Source organism: Myxocyprinus asiaticus, chromosome 2 (genome assembly GCF_019703515.2).
Source record: "Myxocyprinus asiaticus isolate MX2 ecotype Aquarium Trade chromosome 2, UBuf_Myxa_2, whole genome shotgun sequence".
NCBI classification, from domain to species: domain Eukaryota; kingdom Metazoa; phylum Chordata; class Actinopteri; order Cypriniformes; family Catostomidae; genus Myxocyprinus; species Myxocyprinus asiaticus.
Window position 1 is genome coordinate 9,485,759 of NC_059345.1, and position 15,859 is coordinate 9,501,617.

The following is a 15,859-nucleotide window of genomic DNA, read 5'->3' on the forward strand; positions in this document are numbered from 1 at the left end:
AATACTTTGACACTAATTTGGGCTAAGAGCAATAATGACTTGTTTATACTTGATGCTTAAAGTTGAGGACTTGGGTCTTGACTTGGACTTGCCTGTCTTGACTTGGGACTTGCCTGTCTTGACTTGGGACTTGACTTGGGAGTCACCTGTCTTGACTTGGGACTTGCCTGTCTTGACTTGGGACTTGTCTGTCTTAACTTGGGACTTGACTTGGGACTTACCTGTCTTGACTTGGGACTTGACTTGAGACTCGCCTGTCTTGACTTGGGACTTGCTGTCTTGAAGTGGGACTTGCCTTTCTTGACTTGGGACTTGCCTGTCTTGACTTGAGACTTGCCTTTCTTGACTTGGGACTTGCCTGTCTTGACTTGGGACTTGGCTTGGGACTTTCCTGTCCTGACTTGGGACTTGCCTGTCTTGACTTGGGACTTCACTTGGGACTTGCCTGTCCTGACTTGGGACTTGCATGTCTTGACTTGAGACTTGATTTGGGACTTGCCTGTCTTGACTTGGGACTTGACTTGAGATGTGAATACAGAGACTTAACTTGAAAAACAATGACTTGGTGCCACCTCTGCTATTGACCTATAAAAAGACATTCCACTACAAAGACCAGTATGTGGTAAAGTCTAGTTTTTATTCGATTCTTTTTGTCCATGTCACAGTGTTCACAAAAATAGTGTTAATCTTCACGTTTGGCACAGGGTAAACACATTAGTTCCTGTACAGATGGTGGATCTTTATTGTGTTATATCAATATTTATTGATGTAGATTGTGTCACCAGGAACTAACAGATAAAACAGAAAGGAAATGTTTTCGAAAAGTGACATGTTTATGTTTTTTTGCTAATAGACCCATTTCAGGGCAGACACATAGGAGTAAAAATTAATTTGCTTGATAGGGTTATTATAGTTTTGAAAATGTCTTTAGTTTTTTTTTTTTTTTTTTATGTTTTGGTTTCCAATTTCAGTTTCGTTTTAGTTTGTTTTAATTGTGCATAAATAGTTTTTATTTCATTTTTAGTTTTTGAAAATGGCTCTTTTTAGTTTTTTTATTTTTAGTATAGTTTAAGTTTTCATCCATTAACACCACAAAATATCTGTAAAATAACATTGCATTTGTTAAAATTAGTTTACTACATTAGTTAATATAAACTAACAGTGAACAACACTTATAGCACATATTTAGCTTAGTTAATGTTATTTCCAACATACAGTATACTAGATTTTTAACATTAAAAATAATGTTAATAAATGGTGTATGTAAATATTATGGTAACACCATGGTGCTTTGATATAAACCATGATACAGAATGATTACTGTATTCATGGTACATTGTGACGCCTGTTGCGACAGAGGTCATGCTATGCAGGTGAAGCCAGGGCATCTGGTGCTCGGGGTGGTCGCATGTTAGGTGGGTCAGTTAAGCAGCTTGTCTCTCTGCTGCAGTCAGTCTGGCCGAACTCAGAGCACCACTTCAGTACACCATCTGCACAGAGCCCATCTGCTGTCCTTGCAGTCACAGATATTACTCATCACGACATTTGATACTACTGATGATGACTCCTTACACACTTATCACATCACTTAAGTGAGATAATGCTGCTTAATTAACTTTCATTAAAAAATAAATACTTCCACCCTTCCTTTGTCTCTGTCTCTGTCCTGTCCTCTCTCAGGCCCAGTGCCTTTTTGTGTATTTCAGCAGAAGCCAGCACTGTGAGAAGATGGCTGCTATCTGAGGTACAATATTTGTGTTCTTAGATATTTAGATATTTGAAGTGTGGAAAGAATGCCTCATGCAAAAATTTAAATACTGTCATCATTTATTCACCCTCATGTTGTTCCAAACCCATTTGATTTAGATTTTCAATGAATAACAGCTTCAATTTCCATCTGTTCCTTACACAAAATTATTGTATTGTAATATAGCACATTGACTACTTTTATGGTGCTAAAAACGTTTTTTTTTTTTTTTTTTTTTTTTTTGGAGATTGATACCCCTAGTCCCCATTGCCTTACATTGTATGAAAATGAACAGCGTTAATGCCCTGATATACTTCCGGAGAAGTTATTCATAGTTCTTCAGTCAGGGGTAAAAAGAAGTTTGAAACAGCCGAGCAACGGTATACTGTTTGCGAACATTCAGACACCTGCCACACCGCTGTGGGAGGCATTTAGAAGTACATTTAAATATGAGGACGCTCAGTAAAACCTTAAATAATGTGACATTGAAATATTTTATCAATGATTTTATGCCTCATTCTTTAAGTAGAATTCACACTAGATCAGTAATAGATGCTTTTTTTAACTACTTGATGATGATTTAAAGTAATATAAATGCAGTAGATAATGCGTAATTTGTTTTGTTTACATTCTGAAATCATGACGCTAATGTGTTAACACGCTATACACGGCCATAATATGCACTGATTACACTCTGTTATTGTAATTTATGATGATACTGCTGCAAAGATTGGTTTGTAAAAGAGTGTTAATGGGAAGTTTGTAAAAGAGAAGCAATGTGAATGGCTTTCATTGCAGAAGGCACATGAGTGACAAACGCTGGTGTGTTCATGTTGACTGATCTTGACTGACTGAACAACTTAAACGGAATTAGCTGTCAGCCTCAAAGTAGGTGGAGCTCCAGGTCACACCTACCGATGACGTGGACCAATGGCAGTAAGAAGGTGTTTAGCAGCTGGCAAGAAATTTTACTAAAAGTTTTCCCAGACAAGCTGTTTTTTGCCTTTTTTGCTAGATTTTAGGCCCTGATATCCTTCATTTTCAGCTAAACTGCTCCTTTTGTGTTGCATGGAAGAAGGTAAGACATACAGTTTGAAACAACACGAGGGTGAGTAAATAATGACAGAATGTTCCATTTTGGGTGAATTATGGGCTTTTCACACTGAACATGTTTTTGTGTTCATCCACGCTGTTTTTCAGTTGTTTTCAAATATAAACATGCGCTAGATGGACGTCTTTGACCGTTGTGCCGCATCTTTTGATTTAGATTTTTTTTTATTCTCGCCGTATTGCACAGGAGCGGCGTGTTTTTTTGGCGTTGTGTCAAGTAAAAAAAAAACATGTTTAAACATGTCTCAAGACACCTGTGTGTACTCTATTTGTGGGGCACCGTCTAGCTTTTTTAACACAAGGACACATTCGGTGTGAACGGCGCCTTATTATTTTAAACTGCAGTCAACAACGTAAATAAAAGATGCTCTATTTTTGACATTAGGAAAAAATAAACTGATACCAATGTTATTTGTTTATTGCTTTCATTGCTGAACTGGTAGTATAAAAGGGAAAATTCAAAAGCTATGCATTATGATCAGATAATCTGTTTTTATAGGCTTTGTATGTATGTAACTTTTAAATAAAGGAGAATTGTTTGTGATCTCCCTCTCTTATGTTTTGATCATAGATGGTAAAATAGATCTGACTTTTCTATTACAATATTACTGACTGTAACTGCTAATGTTGTTTGCAAAAAGACTTAAATACACAACTCATGTCAGATCTTCTCCCTTTTTTTTATTTTATTATAATAAAATTTCTCCCAATTTTTGGAATGCCCAATTCCCACTACTTAGTAGGTCCTCATGGTGGTGCGGCTACTCAGCTCAAACCGGATGGCAGAGGACAAGTCTCAGTTGCCTCCGTTTCTGAGACCATCAATCCGCGCATCTTATCATGTGGCTCATTGTGCGTGACACCGCGGAGACTCACAGCACGTGGAGGCTCATGCTACTCTCTGTGATTCACGAACCCCATTGAGAGCGAGAACCACTAATCATGACCACGAGGAGGTTACCCCATGTGACTCTACCATCCTTAGCAACCAGGCCAATTTGGTTGCTTAGAAGACCTGGCTGGAGTCACTCAGCACACCATGGATTCGAACTCGCGACTCCAGGGGTGGTAGTCAGCATCAATACTGGCTGAGCTACCCAGGCCCCCTAGATCTTCTCCTTTTTAATAACATACTATCAGTGAACAGGGTTACTCAAGTGACCTAATACCAGCCTTGCTTTTGTGAACTGTTTCACCTTTCCTCCCCTGCCTGATTTACACACAGACTGCATATTTGTTTTCTTTCTGCTAATGTAACCTACATTGTTTTGATGTGATCTGTTTTTTTTAAGAGCACTATTATGACTGCTAATATCTTTCATTGAAAATCTACTATACCAAACAGTGTAACAATGGACAGAATTTTAGGTATTTATTTCTTTAAGCTCACTACTTTCTCTTCTCATATCATATCACTGCTGAAAAACTGCGTAGACCACCCTTAGATGGTTTGCTGGTCTTAGCGATTCTATTTTTTTTATTTTTTTGTGCACGTTTTATTGTCCGCCAAGCCAAGTGCAATTGTAAGTCTGATCACTTACAAAATTAATAACACACCTCTACTCAACAAGCAACACAATTCTATTAATCATTTATGTCTGTAGCACAAATAGTTTGAAACAAGTTAATTGACACAGTGTCAAACTTGTTCAAATCACTAACCATAATTATAAGCATTAATTATAGTGATTTGAATAACAGCTCCTGACAGAAATGTCATAAAAAAAAAGATGTGGAAGTGTAGAGAATTTATCAAGGCTCCACTGGTTATTATTACTATTACAAGACTACTCAATTCCCATAATTCAACTGTCACATGTTTTTCACGTGATCTGCTAATGTCTGTAAATGTCACTTTCCACAATGCAAATTACAGACTTGAAGAGAGACAGGTGGCTAACCTATTATTGTAAAAAGAACAGACAGTGCTTGTCCCCTGCCCGTAATTTAATGTGTCGACACAGGGCAGGCGGCGTAGGGAGATCAGGGTGTTGCATAGCAGGTTTAATTGGGTGTCACAGCACCCTGGGTCTGTCAGGTCAAGTTAGTGAAAAATAGGTCAAAGATAATGATTAGGTCAAAGAGAATAATAGTGTTAAACCGGTTAACTGCCCAGAAGACAGTCTGATGACAACTGAGACGCATTTTATCTTTTGAGATAAACGAGCTTGATATATTATGAAAACACTGAGTAACTTTCAGAACTAAAAACGTCCCCAGAGTGAAAAGGACTAAAACTGAATTTTGGGAAAGCGTGGAAATATCATGGCGTGTTAAAATGTGATTTCTAGTCCTGGACCAATTGTTGAAATAAGTAAGATCTAAAAAAAAATTATGGAATTTTTTGTAGTGAATATACATTTTTGTAGTTATGCTCTGCTCTGAAATATTTAATTGGCTAGATATTGCTATTTGTACTGTAAAACTTCAGTACAAAAGCCGCAGGTTGTTCTATGATTGATTGGTCTTTTTGGTTATACTAATAATATAATATATGCATAATAAAATATAATATAATGTAATATTATATGATATATAATATTTTTAAAAAAAATCTATTTTTTTTTATAATTTAAGAACATGCTTGTACATACATCGCATACATTTATTCTTACAGTTGTCATATTAACAGCCAAGCATACTTCTACATGTACCATTAATATAATATAATATAATTTAATGATAATATTATTGCTTACATCTGTTGATTTAAAAATCTACATACAATTATGTAGTCTTTATGAAATTATTTTTTTAAAATCCTTATGCACAAATGATGTATGTTGTTGGTGCAAATAACTTTTACCAACAATATAAATGGGCCTTATGGGAAAAAATAAATAAAAATAAAACAATTAAAAATGTATGACCCATATAATGTACAAATATGTTCCTTTGAATGTGTCTCTTTACGTAACATAGGTTAATGCAATTAGGACAGTAATGCCATTAAGCAATATGATAGGTGTGGGGGAGAAACAGATTAAGTTATTTTTTACTATAAATTCTCCTTTCCCAGTAGGTGGTGATATGCATGAAAAATGCAAATCGGCAAAAACAAAAGAAGAAGAACTCTTAGAAGAGAAAAGCGCTTAGGAGGGCTGTTTGGAAGTAGTGGGTGACCGATATGGGTTTTTTAAATGGCCGATACCGATATCTAAAGAGCTGGATGGCCAATGGCCGATATAAATGACGATAAACATAATACAATTTAACAATAGTAAATCTCAGCTGCTTGGTGGCCATTAGCCAATTACATCATCATTTTGTCCCTCAACCCACCAATCGAGACATCAGGGTGAAGCCTACCGAGTATGTCTCACTCCACGCCATTGATGGGAAGTTTGTCTCTGTGGACTAGGGGTTAAGGTTAAGATTTGGATTGAATGGTAATCGATGGGTGCCCTAAAATTAAATACAGTTTAGACCTAGTTATATAATGTGGCTAACCTTTTAGATGGGTTTGAACTCTGAACTATTTTCTGATTCTGTGAAAACCGAATGAGACTATTTCATAATCCACATATGGGTAGACAGAGAGATGCCAAATGTACTGCCACTCCCTCAGCAGCTGTATTTAAAAAATAAAACAAAACATCGCAGCAGTGTTTATATATATATATATATATATATATATATATATATATATATATATATATATATATATATATATATATATATTTATACCAGGGTAATTGAATGGGACTGAATATGCTGTGCATCAGTATCAGTACAGTGGCAAAGTTTTTTCACTAATATAACGTTTGAGCACATGATACATTGTTTCCTGTGATTGTAATTGCTGGATAAATACATATATGCAGCTGTGGCTTCGTGTCTAGCATTGCAGTTTAAAGACAGAACGCATCAGAAACTTGCAGAATGAACATCTGTTGAGAAATAGCAGTTGAGCAAGCAAGCTTAGTTAAAATCATTATACTCTATTGTTGTCACATGATGTCACTATTTTATTTTATTTCGGCAAGTGGCATCCAGTTATCATTTAGAAAATAAATATGGTTTATTTGCTTTTCTTACCTAATTTTGTGTCAAAACGTATTATTCTTTGTCAGTCCAATCAAATAATGGTCTAAGAAGATTAAAATGTTGTTAAAATGTTAAAATATTGTAGTTGACCACAAACTGCCTTCTGATTGACTTCTGCCTTCCATAAAGAAAAACATTAGTGTCCAACTCCACATCTAATTTAAAGAAACTAGCTATTCAGATTCACTTAGATGTTAAAAGTGCAGCGGTTTTGATAAGATAATGATGACATCACATGTAATTCTTCCAATTGTGCCTTGCTTTTATAAATATGCATTCCAAAATTATTATAGAAGAATTCTTTAATATAATATATTCAACCCAGAATACTTAAAGTATTCTGCCTAACCATGTAAGTGTGACATAAGCTTTTTGTGGAGAACTTTTGAGGGATATCAATATAGTGCCACATTGTACACTCTTTAAAAACACTTTCTTTTGTGTTCTGTGCATGACACATACTTTTTTTCATTTCAGGTTCACTGCCATTCTTGCTTATCTACCTCAAGAGCTGCTGGGCATGTCTTTCTATGAGTATTTCCATCAGGATGACATTGAACATCTTGCTGAATACCATAGACAGGGTAATGATACAGTAGGGCTGCTCGATTATGGCAAAAATCATAATCACGATTATTTTGGTCAATACTGAGATCACGATTATTTAACACGATTATTTACTGACTGTGGAAACATCATGCATTTATTGAACTTTTAAAAAAATTTGCCTGTTTAACAGTGGATTTCCTTGAACTTGAAATGTTAACTGCATTGGGTAGGGAAGGAGGCTATTGTCATATGATAATTATTTTATTTTATGTAGTAGCTGGTAGTCAAATAAAGGAAAGCCTCCATCGCCATCATTTATTTACAGCAGGGGTGCTCACACTTCTGTGGAATGAGATCTACTTTTTCATCATGTTATTGCAGCAAGACCTACCATGTACAATAAAGGCTACACATTATCACAATACCAAAATTCTCAATTCCACAACAAATAATATCACTAACTAATTAGTTAATTATGGAATTATTCAAGACTAGTAAACACTCAGTAATAAAATAACAATAAAAAACAGCAATGAATAGAAATAGATTAAAAACAAAATAGAACAAAAAATACACATTTAATAAATTCAGTGCTTTTTTTTAACAGCTTTAAAAGTTTTTAACAGCAGTTTCAAGTATTCAAGTAAACTTTCAGAATGAAATGCAACAAAAAACTGCTACTGCTCTTCACTGTATGATTATAATACATGAATACTTTTTAAAACTACTAAAGTTACGCAGTCAAGAGCAGTGAGTGTTTTCTCATTTTCTTGTTATGGTTGTTTGATTATTATAATGAGACGCTAGATGGCAGCAGGTCTATTAGCTTACATTTATACTTACAAGTTCGACATTTTAATACAAATCCGCTTTTTTCTCTGCTGTTTACGTTCACTTTAGACATCACTCTCTGTGTTTACATGAATACCTCACCAAGAAGTGCATTTTGGCGGAATTTTGAAATCTATTTGGCCATTCAGGTGTGCATTAGTACGAGTATTTTCGGAACATACGCATGTTCAGCACACACACATAGCCTAAACCGCCTGTCAATCAAACAGGGTGCAGCTGTTACTAGATCGCTAGCAAATTATAAAATTACGTTCTCTGGATTACTTTTAACAGCAGAATAAGAATATAAAATTTATAATAAGTGACACAGGCCTAGGCTATAACAAATATACCGATCAGCCACAACATTAAAACCACCTGCCTAATATCGTGTAGGTCCCCCTCGTGCCGCCAAAACAGCCCTGACCCATCGAGGCATGGACTCCACAAGACCCCTGAAGGTGTCCTGTGGTATCTGGCACAAAGACGTTAGCAGCAGATCCTTTAAGTCCAGTAAGTTGCGAGGTGGGGCCTCCATGGATCGGACTTGTTGGTCCAGCACATCCCATAGATGCTCAATCGGATTGAGATCTGGGGAATTTGGAGGCCAAGTCAACACCTTGAACTCTTTGTCATGTTTCTCAAATCATTCCTGAACAATTTTTGCAGTGTGGCAGGGCGCATTATCCTGCTGAAAGAAGCCACTGCCTCTCAGGGAATACCGTTGCCAAGAAGGGGTGTACGTGGTCTGCAACAATATTTGGGTAGGTGGTACATGTCAAAGTAACATCCACATGAATGCCAGGAACCAAGGTTTCCCAGCAGAACATTGCCCAAAGCATCACACTGTCTCCACCAGCCTGCCTTCTTCCCATAGGGCATCCTGCTGCCATCTCTTCCCCAGGTAAACGATGCACATGCACCCGGCTGTCCACATGACCTAAAAGAAAACGTAATTTATCAGACCAGGCCACCTTCTTCCATTGCTCCATGGTCCAGTTCTGATGCTCACGTGCCCATTGTAGGCGCTTTTGGCGGTGGACCGGGGTCATCATGGGCACTCTGACCGGTCTGCGGCTACACAGCCCCATACTCTGCAAGCTGTGATGCACTGTGTGTTCTGACACCTTTCTATCATGGCCAGCATTAAGTTTTTCAGCAATTTGTGCTACAGTAGCTCTTCTGTGGGATTAGACCAGATGGGCTAGCCTTCGCTCCCCACGTGCATCAATGAGCCTTGGGCCCCCATGACCCTGTCACCGGTTCACCGGTTGTCCTTCCTTGGACTGCTTTTGGTAGGTATTAACCACTGCATACTGGGAACACCCCACATGACCTGCCATTTTGGAGATGCTCTAAACCAGTCGTCTAGCCATCACAATTTGGCCCTTGTCAAAGTCGCTCAGATCCTTACACTTGCCCATTTTTCCTGCTTCCAACGCATGAAATTCAAGAACTGTCTGTTCACTTGTTGCCTAATATATCCCACTCTTTGACAGGTGCCATTGTAACGATATGATCAATGTTATTCACTTTACCTGTCAATGGTTTTAATGTTGTGGCTGACCAGTGTATAGCCGGTTATTTTTTCATTATTGACGTTTTAATCAGTCTGCTCGTCTGGTCGGGCAAGTAAAATTATCTTTCATTTGCTGCTTCAAAAATCCACTTGTCCTGGACAAGCTTTAATGACGAGCGCTGATTAAATATTGCATTCAACATTCTCTGATAATAATTGTTTCTTTTGCAGTATAGCTCCTAAAGTAAATGTACATTGTGTTAAAGAAGTTTTAGATATTATTTTGGAAAACAAGCCAAAAAAAGACTAATCAAAAACGTATTTTGTTCCAGCGTATAATGGGCTGAGACTACACTCTCTCTCCTTTGTTCACTTCGATCCATCTTTTACTCACAAAAAACAAACAAACTTTCTTTTCTTAGTAGAGCTGTGTATCACCGATTTTCTTCATGATAAGATACACACAGTGAACGTGACACATATATTATGACTCACTACGTCGCGAGCCATCACGTTATAATCTAGCTGCAGCAAACGCGTGCAAGTGATGAGTGTCCCTGCGCCAGAGTGTGCATCAGCGTGGAAAAGATTAAATCTCTTCCCCGGTCACTTCACACAACTCATAGACTCGGCGCTGACCGCACAGAGAAATGCCAGTTTTGGAGTTTATTTTCATAACCCGCTTCCTTATTATTTTTACTTTAATAAAGGATGCTTTAAAGATATAATGCCAGGGTTTTTCATTGCGAAACTGAATGTGGCACAATAATCGTTTTATCTCGATTATCTTGTTTTCATAATTGTTGGAAGCTAAAATCGTAACTGAAAATAAAATTTGATTAATCACCCAGCCCTACAATACATTAAAGCAATTTTCTCTAGATATTAGTCAACGCTGACCATACCCGTGTCATCTCTAGGTATTTCCTGTGTCAACGTTGACCATACTCGTGTCATTTTTGTGGCTGAAGATCACCATGTCTCTGTTTGCAGTACTACAGAATAGAGAGAAAATCAACACTAACTGTTACAAGTTCAAGATTAAAGATGGCTTTTCATAACTTTAAGAAGTCGCTGGTTCAGTTTCATGAACCATTGGACCAAAGAAGTAGAATACATTGTCTCTACTAATACAGTTGTCTCATAAGTGAACACTCGCTTGTTTCCAACAATATATTATCCTGATGTTCCTACAGTATGAGTAAATGATTGTGTGTTTTCAGGGGCGGTTCGCTTGATGAGTCAGATCCCAGCCATTCTCAACTCACTGCCTCCCCCTAGAGTATGGACAGAGTTCTTACAACTGGTGACAGTAAACAGATTTAATCCACTCTCCTCATCCTAACACAACAAACACACCACTGACTATTAGATGCTTGTTGCTGTTCATCACCTCAGCAGAAGTTTTTAGTCAAATGCTTTATTTTTAACCTATGTGATAAAGGTTTAAAGGAATTTTCCGGGTTTAATACTCTATTTGCAGCATCTGTGACATGCTGTTGATAGCCATGGAAGATTATTATTTCATAAAATGCGTTAAATGTAACACGTTAATTTAGTGCAATTTAATTATATGCAAAATATAAAATATGTGTTAAAGAAGTTACACAATTTATCATGCATAATCTACTTTTAACTTGACACAGTGTCCTAAAAATGCATTGTTAATGACTGCAAGCTTATATTCAGTGATATGGAAATAAAAAAGACACTTTTTGTATTGTCTAATCAATGCTATACTAGTTCATTATATGTTTTTATATATATTATATTTATAATTATTTGAAAAATGTATTATTTAAAATGAATGTTATTTTTATTTGGGGGACTTTCTCGGTAAATACTGATATGTGATTAATTGCGATTAATTTGATTAATTAATTGGCATGTCATGCATTTAATTTGATTGATAAAAAAGGTTATTCGACGGACAGACCTCTACAAATCATGTTTACAGTAACGCACTCATAATTGTCTATGAGGCAAGGCATTACTCCAGAAAGGGATTTATTACATAGATAAATACACACCAACGTGAATTACACATAATTAGAAGTTTATATGCCTCATTCACCCCTCCCCCCCACAAGATGCCGCCCTGGACAACTGCCCGTTTCGCCCATGCCTAATTCCACCCCTGAAAACATGTATTTGGAAGAGAGAATAAAAGCTTGCAGTTGCTTTAATAGCAGAAAGTAATAAAAGGACTTGTTTATGTTTAGGTCTAAGCGTTTTCTTGGTGAATTTAAACTAGTTCAATAACTGGGGTCTCTGATATTCGTAAACGATTATGTAATATTTAATTAAAAGAAATTATGAGACATTCAATGTCTCTTCACAGATTCATCAAAAAAGTTTGAGAACCACTGGTCTTGTGAACAGTATTCAGTTGGTTTAAATTAATTCAAATTATGCGTTGCATATAGCAAAGCTAAAATACATGTGGACGTGGGGTTGCACAAGGTTAAAACTCATTTTCTATGGTAATCTACAGCAAGTCACAGAGCTCACCTGTATTGAATTCTGAAAAATCCATAAGAATTCAGAAGAAATTGGCAACTCTGTTCTTTTCAAATGTGTACTGATAATTGCTGTGTTCTGACTCAGGGAAGCGTGCTCTCCAGACTGTGCCTGGAATCCCTGGAGGCAGGAAAAATTGGCCGCATGATCGCTGAGGAGGTGATGGAGATCCAAAGGTAAATTCAGATTATTTTCATTCATAGTTTCACAGCAGAAATCAAATGATCTGCACATCAATCGAGATGTTGAATAGAGTACATAGGATCTAGTCTTGGCTTTGACTTATAATTTCACAGGATATGAGGCTCACCCCTATCTAGTTGTGGCACAAGTCCCCTCAACATCACCAACAGCACACCCCCCTCCGAGTCCAGACACATCCTCCCTTGGGGGCAGGAAGGTAACATTTGGAATTTTAATTTGGCAATATATGTAGGAAATCATGAACACTCGCATTAAAATGAAGACTCTAGTCATATCAGTAACCTTATAAAAGCTGTTTTATTCTGCATGGAGAGGGTCCACACATGGGGGCGGCCATGTTAGAATCACATGACCAGCCGAAAACTACTCGCTTAATCTCAGTAACCGTCCTGTTATTTGACACTTTCACTCATTGATTAAAGTGATCATGGCTGACTGTGAATACTTAATTTCTACAATGGCATCTGAAACTGAAAACTATTGATTTTAAATGATGCTGCATCCAAGCCACTAGGTGTCAGTGTAAGTCCAAGATGACACAAAGGCAAAAGTTACTGAGTGTACCTTTAAAGGTAAAGTGTGCCATTTTTTGATGTTAAAATACTTCTAAGTAATTTGGAATAATCTTTTGTTATTATTTCGTGAAAAAAAAGCAGTGAAACAATTTAGTTTAAACAGTTTATTAAAATAAAAAAATAAAAAATAAAAAATGTTTGTCCATCAAACAAAAGTCAGATGGTGTAACCAGCATTGCAGTTAGCCATTCTGTTGTCATGTAACAAAAAAGCATAAAACAAAGATCTTATCATCATGGCTGTGTGTGAAGTAAAAAAAAAAAAAACATTTTCCCTTTTTTTTTTTTACATTTTATGAAAAGGGTTTTGTTCAGGTCAAATGAGTAACTCTAAGAAAATTTATTTGTATTCGTGACTCAAAAATGTATATTTGTAAAAAAATAAAATAAAATAAAAATTACGTTAAAATATTTTTACATTACTTTAAAAAAATTATTTTTTTTATTTTTATTAATTAAGTTGTGTATTCAAGGTGCAAGGAACACATTTGCATACCTATACTGTAACTTGACGGTTACACCACTTGACATTTTCTAAAGTCATTAAATATTCATTTTTTTGTAGAAAATGCTATAAATGTTTTTCACAAATTTACGAAACCAACATGCCGGTTATTAGATTACATGATTTTTAAAGATTTCTATCAGTGATCCATATAGAGGCAAAGAAAGTTTATGTATTGTAAATTTACATTAACATTACATGTAATGGTATCCTCAAGCATTCAGTTTTTTTTCCCCTAACTCATCAGATTCCAAATGGTTTAACTCCAGACATTCCTTCTGCAGCGATGCTGTTGAATCAGGACAGCACAGGATACCCTTATTCCAACAGCTGTGTCTTAAGTAAGTATTCTGTGTGACTTAAGCTACTTTACCATTGATTGGCCTGTGCATTTTAAATGGTTAACTTTACAGCCCCCCGTTCTGTAGGCGATAACTCACACATTGGTATTGGTGACGTCATGGATGAACCCGGTTCCAGCAGCCCCAGTAGTTATGAGGATGCCATGAGCCTCCTGGAGGCAAATGCAGGTCTGGGAGGTCCAGTGGATTTTAGTGACTTGCCCTGGCTGCTGTAAAAGTCCTGGGTCATGCTGCACTTGAGCGAGAACTTTACTGTTATGTGTACAACCTGGCACAATTTGATAAAGCGAAAAGCCTTGAACCCTATCTCGTCCATTATAATCTGAGTTGTTGTCATAATTAGCCATGACCGTGACATGCAACAAGTCATTTAGTTGGTTGTTTGGATTCTATTTTTGTCGCATTGTGCTGAATAGCCTCGCCTACAGTGAAATCTCATTGCTCCACAGCTTCTCGCTCACTTCATGCAGTACTTTACTTTCAATGAAGACAGAAAAATTACTTGATGCTGCAAACTTGCATGGTTTGGATGTGTCAGACTGTTCAACGACAATGCCGACAACATGTCATTATCAGTACTGTTATGATTAAAGCTGACGTGTCTAATTGGTGTGCTACTAAATCACCTAACGGAATTGCAAAAATCATGAAGGTTTTCAAGAATGGTTTCCTGTCATTGAACAGACAAACGGGTTGTCACGCTCCAAACACCTGCCATTGGCTGAGCCAATGTTGCTGTGTTGGGCTGGTCATGGGATGATAAACACAGCACTTACAAATGGCCTACTATACTATTACTAGTTGTCTCTGGATGGGATAAAGTATTTTTAACATAAAGAATTGTTCACACTCCAGCAAGGATATTGTTTTAATATACAGACTAGAGCACTCAATGTCAATTCTACAAACCAACAAAAAACTAAAACCACATCCCACAAACAAAAAACGTGTTTGGTATTGGAGATGATTCTGTCCATCTCTCATCATTTTTGTTTCAGAATATTTGCTTATAAAAAAACAATCTAATGTGTATCATATACCTGTAGATCTGTGTATTCTAACATGTTAGAATTCTTTTATCTGAATGTCAATAGTAGATTGACATTTTTTAAATAAAGTGTTCCTTTTTTTTGATTTTGACAGTTGGTGCAAAATGAGCAGGAAAAAGGACATTCACATGTGTAACTAAAAAGCCCAAACAGACATTTGTGTGATTCTAGTAGAATCGAACATAGTTGTTTTTCTTCCTGCTGTAGATCGACCTTAACGTTGTCATTTATATGATATAATTTATTGTGGAGTAAATGGGGTTTATTAAAGTTTGTGAAATTTGAGCCTTAATCATATACAGTGTATATATATATATATATATATATATATATATATATATATATATATATATATATATATATATAATTTTTTTTATTTTGCGAATGTTTGTTCTGTTTTTCCATTAAAATGATGCCACTTCCTGAATGGTGATGTCATTAAAGAAATGGCTTCTTTAAGTAAGTGATAATGCATAAGGCAGTATGGAAAGTGATATTAGGGAGAAAGCAAAAACTTGTAAGTTGATCACCAACTAAAACAATACTCGCAAGAAAACATGATTTGTTTGAAACTTTTCAATTATAGAAATGAAACAATGAAGAAACACTGGGAATATTTCCCATAGCACCAAGCAGGATTGGGAGGGTTATTTTAAAAAAGTATTCCACTACAGATTACATGCTGTAAAATGTCATTTTTAATGTACTCAATGTCAGTAACATAATCTCCATTTTTTCACTTGTTCTGACTATAAAAAACTCTGCCAGTACAGTAAGACATAATACACGTTAAAAAAACATTCTCTGAAAAACCTAAATATCTTATGCAGTGTTGCTTCTAA

General features: G+C 36.2%; 1 pseudogene; it reads left to right on the forward strand.

Annotated features, from left to right (window-relative positions):
- LOC127413551 (aryl hydrocarbon receptor nuclear translocator-like protein 1) overlaps nucleotides 1-14,183 on the forward strand; it is a 28,959-nt pseudogene extending 14,776 nt beyond the window's left edge.
- The last annotated feature ends 1,676 nt before the right edge of the window (nucleotides 14,184-15,859 follow it).